Raw genomic sequence first — 26382 nt, forward strand, 5'->3', positions numbered from 1 at the left:
AAATTTAAAGAAGATTAATATTAGTCCCATTAACAATTTGTTTATGTTTATCTCTCTCAATGAGATCAATTAGAGCAATATCATGAATGCCAACAACCACAGCTGAAATCAACATCATAAATCTTCATTAGGACTTTTTGTGATGACCCAGAGATCACAGTAATTGCGGTGAGGAGCTCTGAGCTTCGACACAGACTAACAAGCTTCACACAGCCCTGATTTCACTCTGTTTTTACCTGGACTGCTTGCAGAATCACCACAGCGTTCCACTACACAGAGCACCGTGGCAGCATGATGGATGGACTTTATAATTGACTTCATATACAGCCAACATTCATAATTTCAATGAGAGCTCAATAGATGCATACATATTGATTAATTGAATCCTTTTTGTCTCAGGCTTTATTTTAGAGACAATGAGCCTGGTTTAACCAATCACAGAGATATTCAGTAAAGCTGCTCATTGGTCAAGAAACCATTGGCTTATCATTAAGTAGAGTCTTCTGTGTGGCTTATGGAGAACTGGTCAATATTAGTTCCTGCTGTAGGTTACACAAACTCACAGCTTAATTGGGATTTGAGATAGACAAAATGTATTCAGACCATCTCTGCACTTGTGTTTTTCTCTGTGGCTGTGGCATCCGTTCTCATACAGTATGGTAAAAAATTCAGGGTCCAGCCCTGAAGTGGCTCAATTATAGTTGTCCTCTGTTAGGAGAAACAAGGGCGCGTCCTGGTAACAATCGCTCTAATGAGTGTAGAGATGTTAAATTTTAAAACAGGCACTGCCTTAACAGTCCAATACAGCCATGAGGAAACAACACAGCCATAAACAAGTCTGTAATAACTTATTCTCCTGTGAGAGGCTGATTAATGTGACTCTGCTTCAACCTTTGAGTGCTGTTGAAGCTAATGTTTGACCAGGTCAAGTCGAGTCAGCCAGATATCCCTACCACTGCTGGCCAGTAACCCATTACTTAAGTCAATTCAATTTTATTTAGAAGGCCCATTATCACAAATCACAATTTGCGTCAGAGGACTTTACAGCATATGACATCCCTCTGTCCTTAGACCCTCACATCACCTAAGGAAAAACTCCCCAAAAAACATACCCTATAACGGGAGAAAAAATGGTAGAAACCTCAGGAGAAGCAACTGAGGAAGGATCCCTCTTCCAGGATGGACAGACGTACAATCGATGTCATAAAAAAAAACCAATTAAATTACAGTAAATGACAAAATACTACGTGGGAGAGAGAAGGAAGAGTGGAAGGAAGAGAGAAGGGGAGAGATGCACAACAATAATAATGGTAACAATAACATAACATAACAATCCTAATAGACATAAAAATAATACATGTAATTTATGATAGCATGATATATTACGTGTATATATTGCAGTTTATGTCAGTGGCAATAACAGTCATATGTGTATATTAGTAGTGGAAGAATGAGTAGAAGTAGTAGTAGAAGTTGGCATCAGGTAGGATCACGGCATCAGTGCAACCAAAACCCATGATGCAGCCACAGAGAGGACAACAGCAACAGCACGACCATGACCACGATCCAAGCTGAGCCGCAGGTAGGAGCACAGCATCAGTGCAACTACGATCCAGGCGCAGCCAAAGGCAGGATCACAGTATCAGCACAACCACGACCACGATTCAGACCCAGTCATGATCCGGGAAATCAACATAACAAGGGAGTCCAAACGCTCTGCAGAGAAGCCAAGTTGGTGTTATGCAGTAATAGGACATGAGTGTTTACAGATATTAGACTTACTGTTGCTTTGCCTGCAATAATTTTATAAGAACAAGTTACAGTAATGCTTTTATGTCTCCGCAATAGCCGAGGCCAGAGGCCTTTTGTTTTTGGGTTGTCCGTCCGTCCAAATGTACGTCCATCCATCCATCCAGCCCATTCTTGTTAATGTGAGAGAATTTCTTCAAATTTAGCACAAACATCCATTTGGACTCAAGGTTGAATTTATTAGATTTTGGTGCTTATAGATCAAAGCTCAAGGTCACTGTGACATGCATTTGTCTCATTCTTATACATGTAATATATTTAAAAATACAAGGAATTTGTTCAAATTTGTTGCAAAAGTTTAAGTGGACTCAAAAATAAACTGATTAGATTTTTTTGTTCAAAGGTCAAGGTCACAGTGACCTCATGAAACATGTGTTTGGCCCTAACCCAAATATTCATATGCTCAAATTTCAAATGAATATCAGTAATGCAGTAATGCAGTGTCAGCATTTTAAATCCGAAAGGTCAACTGAGACATTATTATGTTCTGCAAAAACACCTCTCTGGCCATTTCTCAACATCATATCTCAGGAACAGCAGGGGAGACATTTGGTCAGATACTGAAATGGTGTCTAAATTGTGCTGACTGTGGAGATCTCCTGTGCTGCTGGGGGGAAGATATGTGTGAAGTTTCCACGTTTTCACTGACATTGATGTAAACTGTAAGTGCAACTTGACTGGTACACAGAGGTACAACCTCCAGGCGGTTATTCTGGTTATAATATCTAGTGATTAATAGCCCCAAGGCAGCAGGTGAGTCTGGGGAAATCCACATCCAGCACCCAGACCATCAGCACTGGTGCCTCCAGGGATGTGTGCTTTTTTCATTGCTCTTCTCTTCTACACCAGCAAATGCACCTGAGGAGGCCTATCATAAAAAACCCTGAAATTTGAGGTCAATATAATGATCATTGCCTCACGCAGGATGGTGATGAGTCTGCATATAGATGTAATGTTGAACAGCTTGTTCTGACCTCTGGTGAGGTCAGAACAACCTAAAGCTGAACAAACTATGGAGATGTTAGTGGACTCTTAGGATGAGCCCCAAAACTCCCATCTCCATACTGAACACCAGTGTCTGCTGTGGAATGCCTCAGGTTTCTGGGATCCACCATCTTTCAATACCTAAAGTCCAATTTGCCTGACCAATTTGTTTCAAAAACAGTTCCACTCTGCAATAATCCAGTCTGGTCTCTGCACATTCATCACTAGGTGTGTTTCCATTACAGATTTGCACAAAACTTAAGCGATATCTTTGAAATTTCGATGAAACACAATTGTGAGATGACTGAGTGATGTTCTGCGACTGTAGCCACTGCAGTAACAATTTTTTTCCAATCCAAGGCCACGTAGGCAAGTTATGGAGTCATAATGGAAAGACAAGCCACTTATACGTGGGAGCAGCCACGTATGAGGGATTTCTGGGAGGTGATAGTTCACAATTTCACAGAGGAATTGTGGATTCAAAGGTTTTGGATCATTCGCTCAACTTTTGTTGAGTTATGTGATGCAGTAACATCTCCTATAGCTCCTGCTGCATCATAAGGGAGCCAGTTCCCACTGACAAGCACATAGCCATAGCATTATGTGACCTAGAAAAGCCAAAAAAGGGTTTTCATTCAGTTTTGCTAAAACTTTAAATGGCTTTTTCTTTTTCTTTTTTTTTTTTTCCAAAACCGACATCTTTCCTTAAGATGTATTTTACATCCGCAATTTTGATTTGCACAATTTGAGAGTTAAGGGAATCCTGCCTATTGATAAACTCCTGGACAAAGACAAAAACTTAAAAGCCTAAATTATAACAAAACGAGGCATTTAAGTATGTTTCTGAAAAGTTAGTTTAGCAGAGAAATAGGCAGTGCAGTAACATAATCTTGTTTTAATGACCACTGCCTAGTTTTACCACTTGATCAGATTTCAGTTCAAGTTTGAGAGACAGAGAGATGGGTGGGTAAGTGATCAGCTCTATAGTCTTTGTGTCTTGAGATGATGGCACGGGTGACAGTCACCTTAATCGATTCATTGTTATCTGAATTTATCTGTGACCAACCCACCAACTCATTGCAGGGATCTACTAGCCTTTCTGTAAGCCTTGACACAAATGTCTAGCTAAAAACAAATTCCAAAGAGCCATCAGATTGTACTTTTTATGTCACTTTGCATACCAATATTTACTTTTATGTGCTTTGCCTTTACTCACTAGGTCAATTTGTTAGCTTCAATCATTACAGCTTCCTCACAATTTGAGAAGCTATGGATGCGGACTGATATTAATTCAGGAAGGATGAAATAGAGAGATGGATGGATGAAGGGCTGCACGTTCCTCTGAGGCCCAATTCCAAATATTCTCATTGATCCCTGTTTAAACACCCCTTCATAGAATTATTGCCATTCCTCTGAATGCTCATTCTGCCAGCGGGGACGCCTTCCAAACTGAATTATTCTGTATTAAGGATGAATAAAAAACACTGACTTGCGCACACACACACATGACTAGTGGCCTCACTTGTGTGATTGATTTCCACGGCTCGGAGGGCGGGAGGGCAAATTGATCGTGTCATCAGCTGGTGAGCAGGGGGAGGGAAGGGGGAGACATCACACATGGTTTGTGTTCATTGATCTAACCTCTGAGATAAATTAATTTCTCTCTGCTTGCTGTTGTGCTGCCAGCTCTTCTGGCTCATCAGTGAGAATCAGATTATCTGTGGGACCACCAAAGAGGGGCTGTGATTCTTGTTGTTCGATGATGAATACCCTTGAAGATAACATATCCAAGTCCATGACTCTTTAGCAATTTTATCTCCTTCTTAGACCTGCAAAATCAACATGGTATGTCCGTTAACTCTGACAACTTTCAAGTGTTACACTGTCTTTCAGTCATCAGTTTAAGACACAAAAATGAGATGAATATGAAGCCAAGGTAGCCACTCTAGGGTTCAAGCCCTCATGGACGCTAGAAACTAAAGGCTTCCAACACCTAGGTCAATGGGTTTTTTGACGATTGGACAGATACTTATTCATTTAAAACCAAATTCATCCTGGGCCATTCTATTACTCTGCAATACCAGCACCCCCTATTGATCAATTCTGAAAATATTTTGGGAATATACAGTGTTTTATATTCCCAAAATTCTTTGGTTACACTCTAATATCCACCATTTTTTGCGGGTCTGTAAATGAGTTGTTATCTCCTTCGCAGCTGGAAGTCACTCTTGCGCTGGATAATAGATCTGTTGATAAATTCACAGTTGATCAGATCGATGGATTACAGAAGATATTTGCTGATTTTTTTTTAAGTGAAAGAGAGTTTTAGGCCCGAAATGAATGCTTTAGTATCACTTTTAATGCGCATGATTTTCTGCTGCTCCTCTTTGCTGCTACTGTGCTGTAAATAACCCAACAGTGTATATATTTTAATACAGCTCCTAATTAACAGTCCAGCTCCATTGGTTATTAACGGCAAACACTGGAACACATGTCAACAGCTTAAGTAGCAAAATCCACTGACTCTGGTGATGTTTGGACAAACTCCCATTGATATATGGCCAAATGTTGCACCAGGTCAATGCACTTGCTTTGAAATGGTGGCGCCCCACATTGATCAATTTCAAAATAATTTTACATACGTTGGTCAACATTATTATGTAACATAGCTACAAGTTTTGTTATGATTGGACCAACACTTTCTGATTTATAGTCAGATTGGTGTTGTGCCCTTTTTTTCGCATTTGTAGCACCCTCGATTTGAATGGAACTTTCAGAGCATGTTTCAGGTACTTGCTGTGAACATATCCTGCAGGTGAGTATTGGACAGCTGTGAAGCTGGGTGAGCACTCTATTTCATGCTTTAAGTCAGCTTTGTCTTTTCTTAATATTTAATCAAGACCACAATCTTTCCCAAATGTAAACCAAGTGCTGTGAGTACAAAAAAAAAGTTATTTTCATGCTTCTTCAGAAAGTCCTCTATCATCTCCTTAGTTTTACTTGATGTTCTGGATAAGGTTATTGTCCTGACACCAGCAGGTCAGCAGGTCCGCCCACTCTCACCACCTGGGATCTGCCTGTCAAGAGGTCAAGGATCCACATGCACAGTGAGGTGTTTAATCCCAGGTTTAATCATGCCAAAATGCGCTAAAACAGAAACCAGAACACAAAACATTTTGAGCTAAACTTTGCTACTTTGCTGTTTAAAATTAGTTAATTTCTAGGAGACAGGGCTGACAGGAAGCCATTTAGATCAAAAGACAGACAGATCTTGAGTCAGTGACCATTAGACCATTAGAGCAGTAAAATACCAAGAGAAACTAGCGTTTTCAGAAATATTGTATTGTTGTCCTTCCCCATTTAATGAATTAAAAAAAAAAGACATTATCAATTTGATGTTTGACTTTTTAATTTAAGCCAAACAAACCACAAATTAAAAAGGTGTGTCGGGTTGAGTCGGATGGTTCGTCCCCCATGCTCCCCCTGGCCACATCTCTATAATTAACAGCGGTTTTATTGAAACTTCTTTCTGGGGCTGGCCCAGGTCTCATCTAAAGGAGGTATAACAGCACAGCTGCTGCCAGATGGTTTAGGGCACGGACCCAGACTCTCACGACTTTGTTTCTATTACCAACACACTCCAGCAGCCCCAGAGGTGCTTTCCTGGCAGCTTGCTGCAGCTCTGGAACAAGGCCTTGGAGACTCCAGGACCCAGACCAATTCATCAAACTCTCTTCTACTCATGTCTTCAGTGTTGAGGACTGACTGAGCCTGTCGCCACAGCGGCTCTTAACAATCCAGCTCTCCAGTGTCCCTGTGCAGAAGGGACACTCTCTGGAAATAACTCAGCACCCTCACAGGGCTTTATTACCCAGCAGCTGACACACAGACAGCCAGCAGGAGCATCCGGCTAGAGAGGAACACATGAGGACTTTTTGGGTTTGTAAAGGAGAGCACAGTCCCATCAGATTTAACTGGTCTTCATTAAAGGTGCACAACCCTGTATGTCAGATAATGCCTCGATGAAAAGGTAAATGAAGGAGATAATGATAAAATAAGATGGATCTCTATATGTGCTCAGTAGGATATCTGTTTGTTTCAGGAAAAAAAAAAAAAGATTCAATGGTAAAATATAACAAAATGGATATCATTAGTTTAAAATTAGAAATAAAAATTAACAGGAAAAAAGGAAAAAGGAAAATATGCATATGTTGATTTGCACATTAATTTTCATGCAGAAATATGCAGTTTAACCCTTTGAAACCTGGACCAACATAAGTGTTCTTGTGCTGCGTTCAGACGCCTTTCACTATATGAAACCTGTTTTTTTTGTTCCTTTGGAAAAACATTGGTAAAAGGGCAATGACCAACTTGCCTGGTAATGTTACACAGATTTCAAGAAATCTGTAAAAGGTGACAAGAAAATGAACACAAAATTAGTGGACACAGAAAGAGTGGGGTGGGGAGGGATATAAAACAAAAAACTGTGGGAAAATGTATACAATTTTAAAGAATAATAATCATTTTAGTACTTTTTGGTGTCTTACTCTCTCACTTTTTTGCAACTTTTTTGTTTGTTTTTATGAATGTCTTGGTAGTTTTGGGCCATGCCTTGTAAAGGTTGCCTTCTCCCCATGTTTGTGAAAGAAATTAATCCAGTTTTAAAGAGTTAATGCACAGTTCTTCATCATAGGTTGGTGTCTACCTCTATATTTCAACGCTTGTAATCCCTTTTGGTTGTCTTCTTTTGAGTTCTACGGCGGTTGGCTTCTGTAATGTTTCCACAGTGTTTTGGTCAGATTTATTGAATTTAGGGCCACATGCAAATCCAGGCAGCGGGCCTCTCACCTTTTCATTGAGAACGTGTTTGTTATTAAGTGAGAATTCACTGAGTTTAATGTGTTAGATTAACAAATAATGAGACTATGAAGGCGGTAATGGATTGTAATGGATACAATGGTAGCTTTATTTTTTTTTTTATCTGGTTCCCACATTAACTGCTCACTAGACCAACGCGTGATGGAAAATCAACATAGAGCTGTAGGTTTGAGGCTGATATACCCTTCCAGTCTGTTGCCATTAACCTTGCATAGTATGAAGGTGCCGGGTAGCTCAGTTGGTAGAGCCCGCGCCCCGCATACATAGGCTATATTGTCCTTGTTGCAGTGGCCCTGGGCTTGAGCCCGACCAGTGGCCCTTTGCTGAAATTCATCCCCACTCTCTCATCCCCATTTCCTGTCACCTCTCGAGCTGTCCTAAAGACCATAAAAGCTCAAAATACAACATTTTTTTTTTTTTTTAAACTTTAGATTTTATGATTTGACACAAAATGGGAGCCCTATTGTCTAAAGTTTGCATGTTCTCCTCGTGTCAACGCGGGTGTTCTTCAGGTTCTCCGGCTTCCTCACAAACTTCAGAAAGGCTCCTGCTCCCCTGCCCCCATCCCTCAGAAGGATAAACAGTTGCAGATATGGATGGATGGATGGATAGAAAATATAAGACAAACGTCTTATGTACTGCTACAGTAAAAATCATTTTTACACCACGATACATCCATCATAACTCTTGCAACACTAGTGAGGTGCAGTGAGGTCAGTAACAGGGTAAACAAAGCATGGTCTCTGGTGTCGGATGTAAAAATCATACTTGATATGTCTCAGGTTGTCTGCTGAGTCCTGGTCAATGACCTCTGGCCTCCTCCAGGGGATGCTGTGACTGATTATGGTCTGATGTCAACAGACAGATGATGTTTTCTGTTGCTACTGTTCATTTACTCTCCTGTCCAGAGTAAACCTTATAAAGTGTTTCCTCCGTCTCTTTATGCACGCATGCCTGTGCACACACACACACACACACACACACACACACACACACACCAGTCAACGTCAAGTGAATTATCATCAGTATATGAAATAACTTTTTCTGAAATGTAACTAAACCGCCCTATTAGCCTGTATTCAGTATCAGAATGCAATGCATGTGTCCTTAATTATGGCACAGTGACAGATTATGTTTCTGTGTCGTGCTTAGTTAGCAACAGTTTGTGATACAAAGCCAAACACAAATGTTCACTGATTCACCAATCTGTAGATCTAGGCTACTTTTACGTAACATCTGTCTGTCAATCTTCCCCAGTCAAAACATTGAATACGGCGCAGTAAAACTCATTCTTAGAGGCAGGATGGCGGTACATTCGCACACTCCTAGCACAGCCACATACAGTCCAGCAGGTTTTTTCTTTTGTACCAGTTCAGCCTGTTCTCACTCCGAACTTGCCAAATAGCGTGCTCTTGGTGCAAGGGTGTGACGCCAAAGGAGGAATGTTTTTTAAGAAGTCCAGAAAATTACCTACAAATTCACAAAAATAACAAGAACATTTTCTTAAAAGCCAAGGAAATAATGAAAAAAAAAAAAAAAAAAACGTAACATAATATAAATACATGATTCTCATTATTAGAAATATAGTTGAATTGACATTTCTAAAAATAATAATTTCGTAAATCTACTGATGTCTTGCAATTTGTGGGACATTTCATGCCAAGTTGCCAACTTTTTTTCCTATGTCTTCAAAAGAAAGCAAACCAATTTGCTCAGGGTTGAAAGATGTAATCATTTAGTCAACTTCTGTATGATTGTGCTTACAGATTTGCTGCTTATGTTGGGATTCATTCCCCCAAACTCACTTTGTTCGAGAACCTAACTGTGGTTCAGTCAAATGCTAGAGCCACAGTGGTAATGTTGTGTGGATGAATGAACAGTGTGTTCTTACTGAGTAGATCTCTGAATACAGGAACAAGGCGACAGCTCATCCTTGGAGTGGAGCCGTGTCATCTCCTTCTTTAAAGCCGCTCTAAATCCCACTTGATAATTTCACTTTTCCAGAGGTAATGCAGACTCAAGTCATTAGCATTCATTTTAAGACTTGGGTTTAGCTCCCATTGATTGTTTTTTCCCCCTCCATCATCTGGAGAGGGGGCCATGGACCGGGGCCTCGGGGGCCAACTCTGGAGGCAAATGAAAAATGAAATAGTAATTAAGTGTGAGATGGAGGCAGTGCGGGCCTGTCGGCGAGAAAATGAGGAAGTGAAGCATCGACTTTGGAAAGAGGCTGAAACAGCCCGGCACTGCGGGAACTCTGCAGGCACAGTGGAGTCATTGTTTCACTGGTGACAGATTTCAGGAAGGCTGGGCTAATTTATTTCAAGACCCTTGTTACTCATTCAGACCCTTGCAGGTGTTGCTCTATTAAAAATGAGAAGCTTTAAACTCTGCTGGGCATTCTGCAAGCTTATTTGAGAGAAACTTAAAGAAAAATAACTGCAGTACCCAACTAATGAGTCAGCTGCATGTGTCGGGCTGCGCTGTCAACTGAAGGACAGTAAAATCACTTATAAAAGCAGGTATTCAAATAATGACAGAGACCTTATTTGCACAGGACTAGTTTTACGCGGGGACCTCCGGTATTATGTTATAACTGTGGAGGATGTCTGTGATTTTAATCCCATGCCAATCAGCCATGTCCGTAATTTGTAAGTAAAAGTTCCAGGGCAAACACAGAGGTAATGGAATAATATTAGTTTTGAGTGAATTGGCATGTCTGTGATTTGCTGGTAATTATTTTTTTTTTGATTGTTTATTTTCCTCCATCATATGCCCTTCAGTTGGACTTTAGACTGGACTCGCGGTTCTGCGTGTGTTCCTAGTCGCCACTCCAGCCTCCCTCTGTTTGTTGTTTCTTAGGGAGGAAGGGGTGCTGCAAATTGGGTCTAGCATTTAAAAAAAAAAAAAACAGGAGGGACTTGTGTTTTTAATTTTGGCTTCAGTGAGGGTCAAAAAACTTTAAAAGTTAATATTTTATATTTGTTTTTAATTTTAAAAAAGTCACGAGTCCGTGTGCATGACTGTGTAAAAACCATACACCCACCCCAAATATTACCTCTTCCTCACCTGTTTCATCTTTGTCATCTCAGGTCACTGTCTCTTGCATTAGCTCCTCCTGCTATCCTCCTCGAACATCGCCACTTTCATTTACCATTCAGCCTGACTGTTCTCTGCATGGACTGATCCCAGTCAGGATAGCAGCAGCAACTGTCAAATCCTCCACCAATACCTCTGCATACATATTAAAAATGGCACTGCTCAATGTGAGATCTTTAGCTAACAAAAGCTTTCTTGTTAATGGCATCAAATGTGCCAATAAGCTTGACTTTATTCTGCTCACTGAGACCTGGCTTGACAATACAGGAAAGAAAAGAGCTGATTGAAACAGCACCAGCTGATTTTAAATTTTCACATTGTACAAGAAAAAATAGAAAAGGGGGGGGTATAGCTGCTTTTTACACTGTAAAACTGTTTCTCTTGGTGATTTCTCAACCTTTGAATGTTAAGCTATGGTTGTTTAATCAGTTTTCCCCATTCTACTAATTACAGTATGTTTTAGATGAATTTGCTGAGCTGCTGTCAAAAATTTTGGTTGACTATGACTACATTGTCATCTCTGGTGACTTTAATATTCACATTGACAATGTCGCTAACTCAGACACAAAACTCTTTTGTAATATGCTGGAAACATTTAGTTTTGCACAGCATGTTACAGGGCCCACACACAAACAAGGACATAAACTTGACCTTGTTATTTCTAAAGGTCTTGATATTACTATAACTGCCATTCTGGATCTTGCCTGCTCAGATCACTTTTGTATCTTTTTTAATATGACCTGTGAACCAAAACATGACAGTGTAGTCAGATTCATAAGTAAGCGTTTTCTGAATGACAGTACTCCAGATATGTTTATTTCTGAATACAAAAAGCACACACTGCCAATCGTGTCGTCATGTGATGAGATGATGGACCATTTCACCTCTGTTGTGAGTCAGATCATGGACAGCATTGCTCCCATAAGAACTAAAAAGATGACTGGGAAAACTGAAACTCCTTGGAGAAATGGGGAAAAGGTGAGGCTGCTAAAAAGATCCTGCCGAAGGGCTGGACATAAATGGCAAAAGATAAAGTTTCAGGTAGACTATGAAATCTACAAAAATGCACTGAATTGCTATGATAAAGAAATGAGGATCGCAAGACAAACCCATATCTCACAGATGATAAATGACATTAGAAATAATGCTCGGTTTTTGTTTTCTACGATAGATAAACTGATAAATCTCACCAGATTAATGTAAAATTAAATGTAATATGTTTGCCACTTATTTTCAAGAAAAAATCGTCAGCATCAGAAACAGTATTTCAATATCACACAGAGTTGAATCTAACTTTTCTCTTCCCTTACATCAACATTCCAGCCAGATTACTATGAATAATTTTTCACTGGTTACTTCTGGTGATCTTGATGAGGTGATCCATCGTCTTAAAAATCCCACTTGTACTCTTGACCCTGCTCACACAAAACAGCTTAAACATTTTTATAGCTGCTTATCAGATAATCTTCTGAACATCATTAATGTCTCCCTACAGTCTGGTGTTTTTCAAACGTCTCTTAAACGTGCTGTTGTTAATCCATTATCAAAAAAAAAGAGCAATCTAGATCCATCTATGATTTGCAACTATAGACCAATCTCCAACCTTCCTGTTTTCAGTAAAATTGTTGAAAAGCTTGTGAGGTTTTAGAGTAAATCACAGTACTGAAACAGTTCTGGCCAAAATAGTCAATGATCTCAAAATCAACAGTGATGAGAATAATGTCTCTATTCTAGTACTGTTAGACGTGAGTGCCACATTCAACACTGTTGATCATGACATCCTGCTTAACAGACTTGAAAATGATATTGGTTTATCAGGATCTGTCCTTCAGTGGTTTTCAACCTATTTAAAGGGAAGCACCTTCTCTGTTTCCCTTGGAAACATTACATCTGAAGAATTAAGTGTTTTCTGTGGGGTTCCACTTCTCTTCAATCTATACATGCTCCCTCTAGGTGCCATCATACAGAATCACAATGAATCCTCTCATTCCTATGCAGATGATACACAGCTTTATGTCACACGTTCTCAGACAACCTCAGTCCTGTAAGTGACCTTGTTAGATGCACTGGATGTCTCAAAACTTAACAAAAGACAAAGACAAAACTGAAATTCTGATAGTAGGTCCAAAAGTGCAAAGGCAGGACATTGTATCAATATTGCTATCATTTTCTCTGAAGCTCAGTGTGCATGTCAGAAACCTGCGAGTTATTATAGATTCAAATCTTGACTTCCAGCATCACATCACCACCACTACAAAGACAGCCTTCTATCATTTGAAAAACATCTCCAAACTTTGGAGCTTACTGTCCCAGTCTGACTGACTGCACTTGTCCATGCTTTAATTTCCAGCAGATTAGATTATTGTGATGCCCTCTTAGCTGGTCTTCCCAAAAAGACAGTTGGTAGGCTCCAGCTCATTCAAAATGCAGCAGCGAGAGTGTTAACAGGGACCAGAAAAGTGGGACACATTCAGAAGAACACTTCACTGGCTGCCGGTACAGTACAGAATTGATTTTAAAATACTACTGCTTATCTACAAGGCCTTAAATGGTATGGCTCCCAAACCTGATCACTAGTTATAGCCCAACCACATCCCTCAGATCATCAAACATGGGTCACCTAAATGTACCCAGGATTAAAACCAAATCAGGTGAAGGTGCATTTAGTCAATATGGTGCTGTTCATTGGAACAAACTGCCTGAAAACCTAAGATCTTTGGCAACCATACACTCCTTTAAAAGCAGTCTCAAAACATTGCTTTTCTATCAGGCTTATGGTAATTAGTCTGTGTGTGTGTATGTGTGTATGTGTGTATGCGTGTGTGTGTGAGAGAGAGTGTGTGTATGAATGTGTTTGCCTTTGTGTGCCACTGTTGTTGCCAACTGTTATGGCTAATGACATTCTGTGTATGTATGTGTGCATTACATTGTCTTTACACCTGTATGCTCTTTATCACATGGTTTAATGTCTTCTGTTTTTTTCTGTAAAGCACATTGAATTGACCAGTGTATGAAGTGTGCTATACAAATAAAATTGCTTTGCCTCACATTCCACAACAGCTGAAGAAGACAGCAACAGAACGCCAGCTCTGCCTTTCAGTGGAGTATCAGTGAATAACAGCTCAGATTTTGCTAAAGTAACAGCCACCTCACTAATAGTGTAAACTATAAACTGACACAAAGATCACCAAAAACGGCATAAACCACCATGTTGTGAACAGACACACTTTAAGCACTGACAGAAAGTGACATTTGCAACTGTAAACTTTACTGCAAACTAAAACCTACTCAGTCCAGCACTAGGCATGATTGGAGAGGCCAAGTGATTGGGACCGCAGTGAAAATGTTGTTTTTGAAAGGCTGAATGCCATCAAATATGGATTGAAGCAGAACATTCTGTTATGATAACATGATAACATCATGTTGTGAATTTTGGAAATGATGAAACTTTTATCTTTTTTCATTAATTTTGACTTTTGGACTTTCCCTTGTTCTGGAGTTAATGGAAATGTTTGTCATCCTCCATCAGCTGTGCCGTGACACGCAGCTGCTAGTTTAAAAATACAGGTAAAGTTTGCAGATATAGTAATTGAATATGTATATGGAAAAAAACTCTTTTTTAGCAGATATCTTAGTCATAACAGGACTGAGCAAACTGCACTAATCCACACAGCAGCTGATGTCCCGCTGGGCCCTCTTCTTCTGTAGTTGCACCAAAGTGTAGAATTAACTCCACCTACTGCTTATCTCCATGAAGACTTCTAATATTTGCTTCAAAGAAGTGGATGTAAACATGTATACACTGGCATATTCTTTTGCATGTTTTCCAAAATATTGGGTTAAAATTTATGCTCCATTGGACAGAAATCTGGCTGGTGACAGAGGGTGCATCTGTGACTGGCTTTCCTGCCTCCATCTCAGGGCTTTTGGGTTCACTGGCAACACGGAGCAGAGAAGGGAGCCCAGCTCAGTCAGTGCAGATGGGAGAGGCACAAAGTTTGGCAAGCAGCAAGGCTTCTTTTCTAAACTCTCCCTGACATGGTGGCTGGAGTTACACTGTGTGGCTTTGTGCACTGAACTCACCAATAAGAATGCTTCTGAATTCATGTACTCCACTAGCTTCACATCATGGCCTGCTATTTATTACTAAGATACAGGAAACTAACTGACCGCCTACATTTACAGACATAGTGAAGATTTACAGGCATGACTGGACTGTAAAGTTCAGCTAAGTGGTGAAACATTTTCATGGCAGTTGATGTACAGTAAATCACCTCAACATATGGTAGCTCTCTAGATAGCTTGATTCTTACCTTATATAGCCCCTCAAAGTGGGACTACATCCTCCATCCTTACATTTCAATGGAATAATTTACCTGGAAATCGTCCAATGGGAAAACTAAACTTGGGGAGCTGGAAACCATACAGCTCAGAGATATGCAGGTTTTCGATCAGGTGTTTCAAACAGTGTGCCGTGTAGGGCTGACAGATTGCAGACTTTCAGTGACAGACTGTCACTGTTGGACAAGGACTGAAAACCTGCACACTCCAGGAAATAACTTTTTGACTTGATGGGCAAGGGAGTTGGTAGATGAAGAAAAATACACCTGCCAAGTACATTTGTTGCAGCCAAATTAATAAATTGCCCTTTTTTTGGTAACATATGCGTTTATTGCAGTTCAGTCATTTTAGGTATCCACTATGTAATCATCCCGAGTCATCACATGTTGTCACTTTGAAGTGGACTTCAGCGTCTACATGATATATTTTAGGTGTCCTTCTGCATCTGCTGTTTGCATTCCAGGATGACACTACCATGATGTGAACAAATGCATGTGATGGGATGCTTGTTGTTATGTTTAGACAAGCACATGCAACCAACGCAGACTGTCAACAAATACACATGCTGGTATGGATGGTTTGGATTAGGCAACAAGGGCATAAGGTGGGTTTACATTAAAAAATTGTACAAAACTTATGTGATAGTTTTGAAATGCTGATAAAACAAAAAGCGAGGTGACTTCGTTTCCATTGGGTGTTGTTATGCAACTTCTCGCGATCCTCTCAGGATGTTCACAACATCAGCAGGTTTAATTCTATTGCAGCCACCGCACTAGTCATCATTATTTCCAATCCAAGGCCATATAGGCATGTTATGGAGCCATAATAGAAAGGCAAGCCCCCTATACGTGGGAGCAGCCATGTATGAGTGATTTCTGGGGGGTGATAGTCCACTATTTCACAGAGGAATTGTGGATTCAAAACTTTGCATGATCTGCTTAACTTTTAAAGAGTTATGTGATGCAATAACACCTCTTGTAGTGTTTCCGTTGACCTTTATCAGCTCAGTTACCAGTATTTCAGCCTCCCGCAATTTCTTTTTTAATGTATCTTTTACAGTTTCTTTCAATTTTTTTACCAGGCACTTTTTATCCATAGTGCTCAGCAATGTTAAACAATTTTTTGTACACTGCATAAGTAACTACTGAGAAGGAAACTGATTAAAATCCCTTTATAAAAAAGTAAATGATATGTTTTGAAAGAAAACCAACAGACTTACTCACTTTAAAGCTCTAAAACTCACAATCCTTCTTCCAAGTACAAAAGCACAAACACAGATGCACACACAGCACTGATGTAACTTAAAAGGTGCCGCTTGACTTGTCCCCTACTGGGGCTCTGACAGGAAGCTGGAATGAACTCAGATCCAACCAAATAAATGGCTTCTTTATTGATTACAGTCAGTGCAGTTTTACCTGTGAAAATAAGCAGAGGAGCACAACCACAGTGAATAATTTATCATGCTGTTAGCCAGAAAAACACAGAGTGTCACTGCTATTTCATTTGATTAGATTTGATTTGATTTGGTGGAATTATATTGATGCCTGTGAGGCAAACAGGCCGCCACAGCAGCTATTAGAAAGGGATAGAACAGAGGAAACAGGACATAAATAAGAACAGATGAGGTGAGGGTGAAAGTAATCTACACAAAGTATTCCAACCCTCCTCCTCTATGCAAGAGTAGTGGCATCTGGCATATAATGCCTGTATTTAAAGATTTAAAAGATGATTACAAACACTACAGGAGCTTTTACAGGGTGTTATTTTAATTAAAGATTAACTAATCCTAAAGCTGAATCCAAAAGTCAAGCTATAATGAGTTATAGTTACCATGATGGATCTGAAGCATTTATTGTAATCACGTCAAGTGAATCAACATTGGCAATTTGTTTTTAATCTACTAATTCACAGATGAGGCTTATTGGACTGTTGTTAGTTTATTTTTATCATGAAGCAAGGCAATGGTGAAACTAAAATTATGAACTTACAATGGGCCAAATGAAATGTGAAGCAATCACCAAATCCATTACAATTCTTTGTGAGGAGAAGATGAATGTTGTTACCAAATTCCATGGCAATTCATACAGCAGTTCATCAGAATTTTGAGTCTGACCAAAGTGGTGGACAAACCACCCAACAATTGCCTTCCCAGTGCTACGAATGTAGATTAAAAGAGACATTTCACAGGGGTTCTCAGCCTTAAGATCCAGTTCTCATAGTTAAAAAAAAAGATATACAGTGTATATTTTATCTGATAAAGTTATTAAGTTTGGTTGAGCTTGGGCTGACGTCCTGACGTACTGCGGGTAAGCATGATACCTCACATCTGGTGCATCTCTGTCTGTGCATCTGGTAGCGTTTCTGTGCTGCTCCTACAACGATTTCCAGCTAATCTTTTAACTTGCTCCTTACTTCGGCTGCTTCTTACTTGTCTGTGACTGAAAACTCACATAAGTTTTACAAACACTCACAGCTGTCTTCTCCTCTCAGCGGTCTCTGTATTCTGTTTAATCATAGAGCTGCTCACTCACTGTTAGCTCGTTAGCTGCTTTAGCTCTGGTTAGTGATGGCTTCTCCCGGCTCTTCTCCCTCTTCTGCTGCTCTTTCCTGCTCAGTGTGTCAGATGTTTAGTTACGCCTCTGCCTCCCTTGTAGTGGTACTTGTAACAAGTGTAGTTTATTTGCTGCGTTGGAGCCGAGGCTTAGCAATCTGGAAGCACGGCTCCGCACCATGGAAAATCCCTCTACAGCTGCAATAGTTAGCAAGCCCCCTGCAGCCGGTGTGGACCGACATAGCGTAGCCTCTGCTAGCCATCCCCCGGCAACCCCCATGCAGCTGGGAGGCTGGGTGGTTGTCTGAGCAAAGCATAGTAAACCGAAGCCCACGACACACCTCCCACCCCCCTTCACGTTTCAAATAAGTACTCCCCGCTCAGCGACACACCGGCTGAGGACACAACCCTGGTCATTGGTAGCTCTGTTTTGCGAAACGTGAAGTTAGTGACATCAGCGACCATAGTCAAATGCATCCCTGTGGCCAGAGCGGGCGGCATCGAGTCAAATTTAAAGCTGCTGGCTAAGGCTAAGCATAAATACAGTAAGATTGTTATTCACGTCGGTGGCAATGACACCTGGTTATGCCAATCGGAGGTCACTAAAATTAACATAGAGTCGGTGTGTGAGTACGCAAAGACGATGTCGGACACCGTAAACTTCTCTGGACTCCTCCCCAATGTGACCAGTGATGAAATGTTTAGCTGCATGTCATCACTCAACCACTAGTTGTCGAGGTGGTGTCCAGCAAATGATATGGGCTTTGTTAATAACTGGCACTCTTTTTGGGGTAAACCTGGTCTTATCCAGAGGGATGGCATCCATCCCACTTTGGATGGAGCTGCTCTCCTATCTAGGAATCTGGCCAAGTTTATTAGAAGCCCAAAGCCATGACATCCCAGATTTGGGAACAGGATGCAGAGTCTTACACGCTTCTCTGAGCTTCTAGTCCTGTCACACACCCATAATGTAAATGTTATAAAAACGGTGTCTGTCCCCTGACCACTTCATTTGTTTAAGTCTAAAATTAATAAAAGGGGAGTTGTACAAAAAAATCTTATAAAAATTAACTCATCTCCTGTCAAACAGCATTATAACAGGATAATTAAATGCAGACTCATTAGATCCTTATCAACCAAAGCTCTTTTAGTCACTGATTTAATATTGGATAATCATATTGATTTATTATGCCTCACTGAGACCTGGCTTTGTCCTGAAGAGTACGTTAGCCTGAATGAATCCACTCCTCCTGGTCATATAAATAGTCACGTTGCGTGTGACACTGGCCGAGGATGGGGAGTTACTGCTATTTTTGATTCAAGCTTAGCAATTCACCCTAAAGCTAAGCTAAACTATAGTTCATTTGAAAGCCTTTTCCTTAGTCTTTCTCACCCATCCTGGAAAACTCTACAGCCAATTCTATTTGTTATAGTGTACTGCACCCCCGGCCCATAATCTGAATTTCTATCTGAATTCTCTGAGTTTATATCAAGTTTAGTGCTTAAATCAGACAAAGTAATTATCATCGGGGATTTTAACATTCACATGGATGTTAAGAGTGATAGCCTTAGTTCTGCTTTCTCCACGCTTTTGGATTCAGTGGCTTCAGTCAGTGTGTACATAAACCCACCCACCGCTACAATCACACCCTAGATCTAGTCCTTGCATACGGCATCAATATTGAAGATTTATTAGTCTTCCTCGACAATCCCACTCTGTCAGACCATTATTTAATAACTTTAAATTTTTTATTACTCGACTACAAGCTTCCCAGCAAGACTGCTACTGGCTCACTGCGATCAGCTCTCGACTCTGTTGCACCTTTCAAGAAGAAAATAATGAAACAAAGAAAATTAGCTCCATGGTTTAACCACCAGATCCGCAAATTGAAACAAACATCGCAAAAATTTGAAAGAAATTAGCGTTCAACCAACCTCAGAGAGTCCTGTTTAATCTGGCTAGATAGTCTTAAAATGTATAAGAAGGCCCTCCGCCATGCCAGAGCAAACTATTACTCATCATTAATTGCGGAAAATAAAAACAATCCCAGGTTTCTTTTCAACACTGTAGCCACGCTGACTCAGGATCACAGCTCCTTGTATTCCTTCGGCCCTACGCAGTGACGACTGTATGAGTTTCTTTAATGATAAAATTATAACTATTAGAGATAAAATCCATTACCTCTTGCCCTTAACTGACCTGACCCCGGACTCAGGTAGTTTAGATATTGCGGCAAGGCCTGGAATTTATGTGGACCATTTTTTCCCCATTGACCTTCACCGACTCTCTACTTTGATCTCTGCATCTAAGCCATCAACATGCCTGCTAGACCCCATCCCAACTAGGCTACTTAAGGAAGCCTTACCCTTATTAGACAATTCTTTATTAGATATAATCAATGCGTCTTTATTAACGGGCTATGTACCACAGTCATTTAAAGTAGCTGTCATTAAACCTCTAATAAAGAAGCCCACTCTTGATCCTAAGATTTTAGCTAACTATAGACCGATATCTAATCTCCCCTTTATTTCTAAAATCCTTGAGAGAGTGGTTGCTTATCAACTCTGTGACTTTCTCCAAGATAATAGTTTATTTGAGGACTTTCAGTCAGGCTTCATAGTTCATCATGGTACAGAGACAGCACTAGTAAAAATTAATAACGACTTATTTATTGCTTCTGATTCAGGTCTGGTCTCTGTTTTAATCCTTTTAGATCTCAGTGCCGCTTTTGACACCATTGACCATCACATCTTGCTGCACAGACTGGAACAGTTAATTGGCCTTAAAGGAACAGCACTAACCTGGTTTAAATCTTACTTATCAGATCATTCCCAATTTGTTCACATCAATGATCAATGCTCCTTGCATACTAAGGTCAGCTTTGGAGTGCCACAAGGTTCTGATTCGACCAATCCTTTGTACTTTATATATGGTTCCTCTAGGCAACATCATTCGAAAACACTATATAAATTGTCATTGCTATGCTGACGATATGCAAATGTATCTATCTATGAAACCAGATGACACTGATCAGCTATGTAAACTTCAAACATGTCTTAAGGACGTAAAAGCCTGGATGAGCTGTAATTTCTTGATGTTGAATTCAGACAAAACTGAAGTTATTGTTCTTAGGCCCAAACACCTCAGAAACTCCCTTTCTAACAATGTAATTTCTCTAGATGGCATTACCTTGGCCTCTAGCACATCTAAAAGGAACCTCAGAGTTGTATTTGATCAAGATTTATCTTTTGCCTTCCATAAAAAACAAACTTCAAGGACTGCTTTCTTTTACTTGCGTAACATCGCAAAAATTAGACACATCCTGTCCCAAACAGATGCTGAAAAATAAGTACATGCATTTGTCACCTCTAGGCTGGATTACTGTAATTCCCTATTATTCAGTTGCCCCAACAAATCACTTAGATCTCTCCAACTGGTGCAGAACACTGCTTTTTAAGGGTAGACTTAAGACCTTCCTCTTTGATAAAGTTTATAATTAGGGCTGGCTCAGGTTGTCCGGACCTGCCCATAGTTAGGCTGACATAGTTTAACCTGCTGGAGGACTTTCTATAGGGGTCAGAGAGCAGTGGGGACTAACACTGCTCTCTGACCTTTATATTTAAGCCATGATAGCTGATTAGTGACCCTAGTTTTGTAAGTGTGTATATTCCTGGAGCACAAGTTTCTTGTGCTCAGCTGAAATCCCCATCCGTGTGACTCTCTCTGTCTCATTCCTTTTTGCCACAATTGTATTGCATTTTTATTTATGACATCTATTGCACATCTGTCCATCCTGGAAGAGGGATCCCTCATCATCTCCCTGAGGTTTCTCTTCGTTTTTTTTCCCGTTACAGGAGTTCTTTTTTGGGAGTTTTTCCTTGGGTGATGTGAGGGCAGAGGGGTGTTGTACACTGTAAAGCCCTCTATAAATAAAATTGACTAGATTGACTTGATTAAGCCTCACTTGACAAGATTTGCTTTGAACATAACGCTCCATGCTTCCAGATCAGCATCGCCACCATCTATTATGATTCCAAATTTAATGTTCTTATTTCTTCACCACATGTTTTGAAGCTTTTACTGGTGCAGGGTTGTCTCCCAAATCACTTTTTCCTTTTCAAGAGCCAATCTATTTAGGGCGTCCAGTGGCTCAGTAGATACAGCAGGCGCCCAGTGTATGAATGCAATGTCCATGCCGCAGCGGCCATAGGTTCGACTCCAGCTCAAGGCCCTTTGCTGCATGTCGTACGCTCTCTCTCCCCCTTTCACGCTGTCCGATCCAATAAAGGAAAAATTATATAAAAAAACAAAAGCCATTGATGTTTTGTTGTGATTGTTGTTGTGACATTCAAATATACCACCATGCAGCCACTTTAAAACCCCTGGTGGCTGAAGTGAAGAACATTGATCATCTCTTCACAATGCAATGTCCTTGGGTCCTGCTATTCATGTGGATGCTGCTTGAACCACACCACTCAAGCAAACACAGTTACAGACCAAGTACACCTCTCATAGCAACAGCACTTCTCAACGGCAGTATCCCCCCAGCAGGACAATACACCATGCCACATTGCAAAAAAAAAAAAACTGCTCAAGAATGGCCAGGGAAGTCTAAACACAAAAACTCAAGGGTTCCACATGGCCTCCAAATTGTCTTGACACCACATGACACTCCTGAGTGGTGCTGTGTCCGTGCCTCAGCAGTTCAGAGTTGTCAGATCCAAAGAGGCTCCACCTTGGATGGGGGATATGTCTGGAGTAGTAGCACGTCCAACAAAAGCTTGACTGAATTGTGATTTGAGATATTTTAAGGCCCGATCATTGCTTTGAGCCCTTTGTCATGTTCTTCAGGTTATTCTTGAGCATTCTTGAACTTCTAAACCACCATTTTTGCAGTGCAGCAAGTGTAGCATAGTACATGGCTGTAGACACCATTGCAGACTAAGTACACCCCCTCATTGCAACAACACTTCCCAGTCTTCAACCTGGCCACCAAATTCCCTTGACACCCCAGAGGTTCTGTGTCCATGCCTCACCAATATAGAGCCAAGACTAGTAGTACAAGAGGGTCCCATCCTGGATCAGGGCTACCTCTGGGTACCTGCACATCCCAAAAAATGCTCAATCAGATTGGGATCTGGGGATTTAGGGCCAGGTTAACACCTTGAGGTACTTGTTGTGTTCCTCTGGACATTCCTCAACAGTTTTTTACACTGTAGCATAATGCATTGCTACAAACCTAACTGCAGACTAAAAAACACCTCCTCATTGCAACGGCATCCCAGCAGGACAGTTTAGATTTCTGCACCACAAAAAAAAACCAACAAAAAAAAAAACTGCTTAGTAATGGCTTGAGGAATGTGAGATCAAGGTTTTCATATGGCATCCAAATTCCCCAGGTCCCAGTTGCTGGTACCTCACCTTGCAACCTACAGGACTCAAAGGATCACCAAAGATCTGGCACCATACACCACAGAACATTGTCCAAGAAGTCCTGTGTCCATGCTTCAACAGGTCAGAGCCAAGTCCCTTCAAATGAGGGCCCCATCATGGATAGGGAGTACCTCCGGGGTACCAGAATGTATTTGATCAAATTGGGACCTGGGGAGTTTGGAGGCCAGGTCAATACCTTGACCTCTTTGTGCCTTCCTCAGACCTTTCTTGAACAGTTTTTGTGGTGGCATGATGCATTGTCCTGCTGGGGGGCATTGCCACTGGGGAGTCCTGTTGCCATGAGGAATTGTACTTGTTCTGCAGTAGTGTTTCTGTGGGTGTAGCACGTCAAATGGCATCCAATGCCAGGACCAAAAATGTCCCAGCAAACATTTCATTGTAAGAAGATTGTCAATGATACCATCTTGACCTGCCGGGGGTTTTAAATGTTGTGGCTGACTGGTGTAACTGGCCACTAATATTGTACATTTTAACTTGACTTTTTTTAATTTGATGTTGAGCATATATATTATATATATATATATATATATATATATATATATATATATATATATATATATATATATATATATATATATATATATATATTTATATATAAAGTCAGGCTTTGCAAATGACCAAAAAAAAAGACACTTTTAATTTAAAGGAATTAACTGGAAGTACCTCAGTACTCACTAGATGGCACTCTGAGGCCCACCTTAGAGCATATCTGATTAAAATAATCTAGATAAATTTTTGAGTTATGTTATCAAAACTAAAAGTTAAGAGTTAAGAGTTAGTCAGTGCTATTACTGCTATTTAAAACTATGTGATTTCCTACATCCCTAAGACCCTACGACTAAATTAACCCCCTGGTATTTTGAATTGTCAGCAAGTCTGGATTACGCACTATTGCCGGATGAATAACAGTAAATAGAACCAAGTCAATACTGTCATTATAAAATGATTTTTAAACATTGTCAAAATATGTATCATTTATGTTTTTCCTAAGGAGTGATTCACTTGTTGTTTTATTTAGGCACAAAAGAGCTACTATTGAAGCAAGATATGTAATGAGGTGGATAAAAACAGTGTCTGTATAGAACAATACACTTTCCAAACCAGTATTCAAACACCTACTGCGTTTCCATTTCTTAATACATTAACTCATTTTTATTTTTCATATAAAAGAATAAAACAATATTATCTCTCTTTCTATTAGTCTCCTCCTCTCCTCCTTCAGCATCTCTCCATGGAGATCAACCTCTGTCCTCCCATCCACTCGCTCCAGATTGCTTTCTTTTGTTGAGAGCCCCTCAGGTCCAAGCCAGTGTCTGAAGTGAAGATGAATGGAAGAAAAGAAAAGGAAGGGGAATAAAATATTGACAAAGTGAGAAAAATGAGACACCCTCTGAGCCATTAAATGTGGCGAGCCTGGACATGAGAAACGTCGGAGTTTGTATGTGATGACAGAACTATGCAAGATTCTCCTCTCTATATTTTTCACTTACTTATTCGGGGAACTTTGACAGTAGGCCAGGCCTCCCGGGGCCCTAAAGTCCCCAGGCTCCCTGCAATTACTTTGTGTTAAAGTTTTAATAGTTGCAGATTTGTTTGGGGATATGCATCATTGCATAATGTCAACTGAAGTGAGGGACTTAAGAGGGTTTCTGCCTTCTTTTGTCATCTTCAGGCCCTATTGTTTTTTGGGCCCTTTGGTGAAATTAAGTTGTAATTGGAAACTAAATTAGTAATATCTTATGCATTTGTTGATATTATTCTTAAAACCACACCCACCTCCCATAGAAAACTTTTGGCGATTTTTAGATCTTATGCAGATTTGTTGATGTAGGTAGCTAACAGAGCCAGGAAGAGGAGACTAGGATGCTACTAAATGCCTTCTATCAAACGCAAATCAACTGAATGGTAATGGAAATGCCACAACACAGTTGTTATAGCACATTTCACAACACAAACACTACATATAACTTAAAACTGACAACCACGTATGTCTGCTTTCTATTTACCGTGTGCGCTGCCATATTGCTGTGACATCAATTCCACCGACTCAGCTTACATGGATTTCCGACCTGGAATCTCCACTTCAATGGCCGTTCCGTTGCACTTTTCCAAGTCGGAGGTTGGTTTTTTTTCCAAGTTCTGAGTACAACGGAATGCAGCATTATACTCAAATAACAATTGGCTTGTCTGACAGATTTTCAAAATGGGTGAAAATCATATTGCAACAGTGTTGTGTTCTTTATGATTTTTACATATGATTTAGACTTATTTTACACGTTTATAAAAATATGGTCCAGCGCGAGTTAATCAAGCTTCAGAACAAAGAACACAGCAGAGGGAGTCAGCACAGAGAGATTGTTAAACTGATCATGAAGCCGGTATTAAATGCATTTCCATGGGGTGCGGCTGTGTGATGATTTAATCCCCTTCCACGTCCAGTGGTTGTGATTTGCAATGCTCTACACTGTCAATGTGTGTCGACGGTGTGTGTCAGAAAGTCCTGAGATTTAATAAACAACTCATTGGGTTTCATTCCCCCATCTGGGATCATGCTGATGAGAACTCTCCAGGACTACATTAAACCTCCCCCATCAATTTCATCTCCCCCAGTCTATTCACATGAGGGGAGTGATGAGAGATGATGACAGCATCAGCTCAGCAGTCACGGACATCTCCACACTGCCTTCAGAGCTGAGAGATTACCGTGGCTGCATTACAAATGACTGAGTAGCCAATCATTCACTGTGCTCCAACAAGAGCACAATGCTAAAAACAATCCACACCAAAGAGAAACATACTGTTTATGCCAGAGTAAACACATTATGAATGCTCAATGGAAAACCAGCTTTAAACTAAAAAAAAATGACTCAGTGGCAATCAGGTTTAGGGGCCGTACAACACGTTCTCAAGTCAAGTCAATTTTATTTATAAAGCCCATTTTCACAAAACACAGTTTGCCTCAGAGGGCTTTACAGCATACAACATCCCTCTGCCCTTAGACCCTCACATCACCCAAGGAAAAACTCCCGACTCTGTTCTCATTATAACTCGTCACATGATGCCCTTTGTCAGTGACATTCTGCCTTTAATTGTGATCTCTTTATGTATCCTTCAGCAACAGCTGTTTACATTCCGGGATGCCGTTACCATGAGGTTAACAAATGCACATGGTGGGATGAAGCAGCATGGTTCTTATGTTTATACAACAGTACATGGCAACCGGCACAGACTGTCAGGTTAGGATTAGGCAACAAAGTCATGGATG

The sequence above is a fragment of the Plectropomus leopardus genome, chromosome 14 (assembly GCF_008729295.1).
Source record: "Plectropomus leopardus isolate mb chromosome 14, YSFRI_Pleo_2.0, whole genome shotgun sequence".
In the NCBI taxonomy this organism is placed as follows: Eukaryota; Metazoa; Chordata; class Actinopteri; order Perciformes; family Serranidae; genus Plectropomus; species Plectropomus leopardus.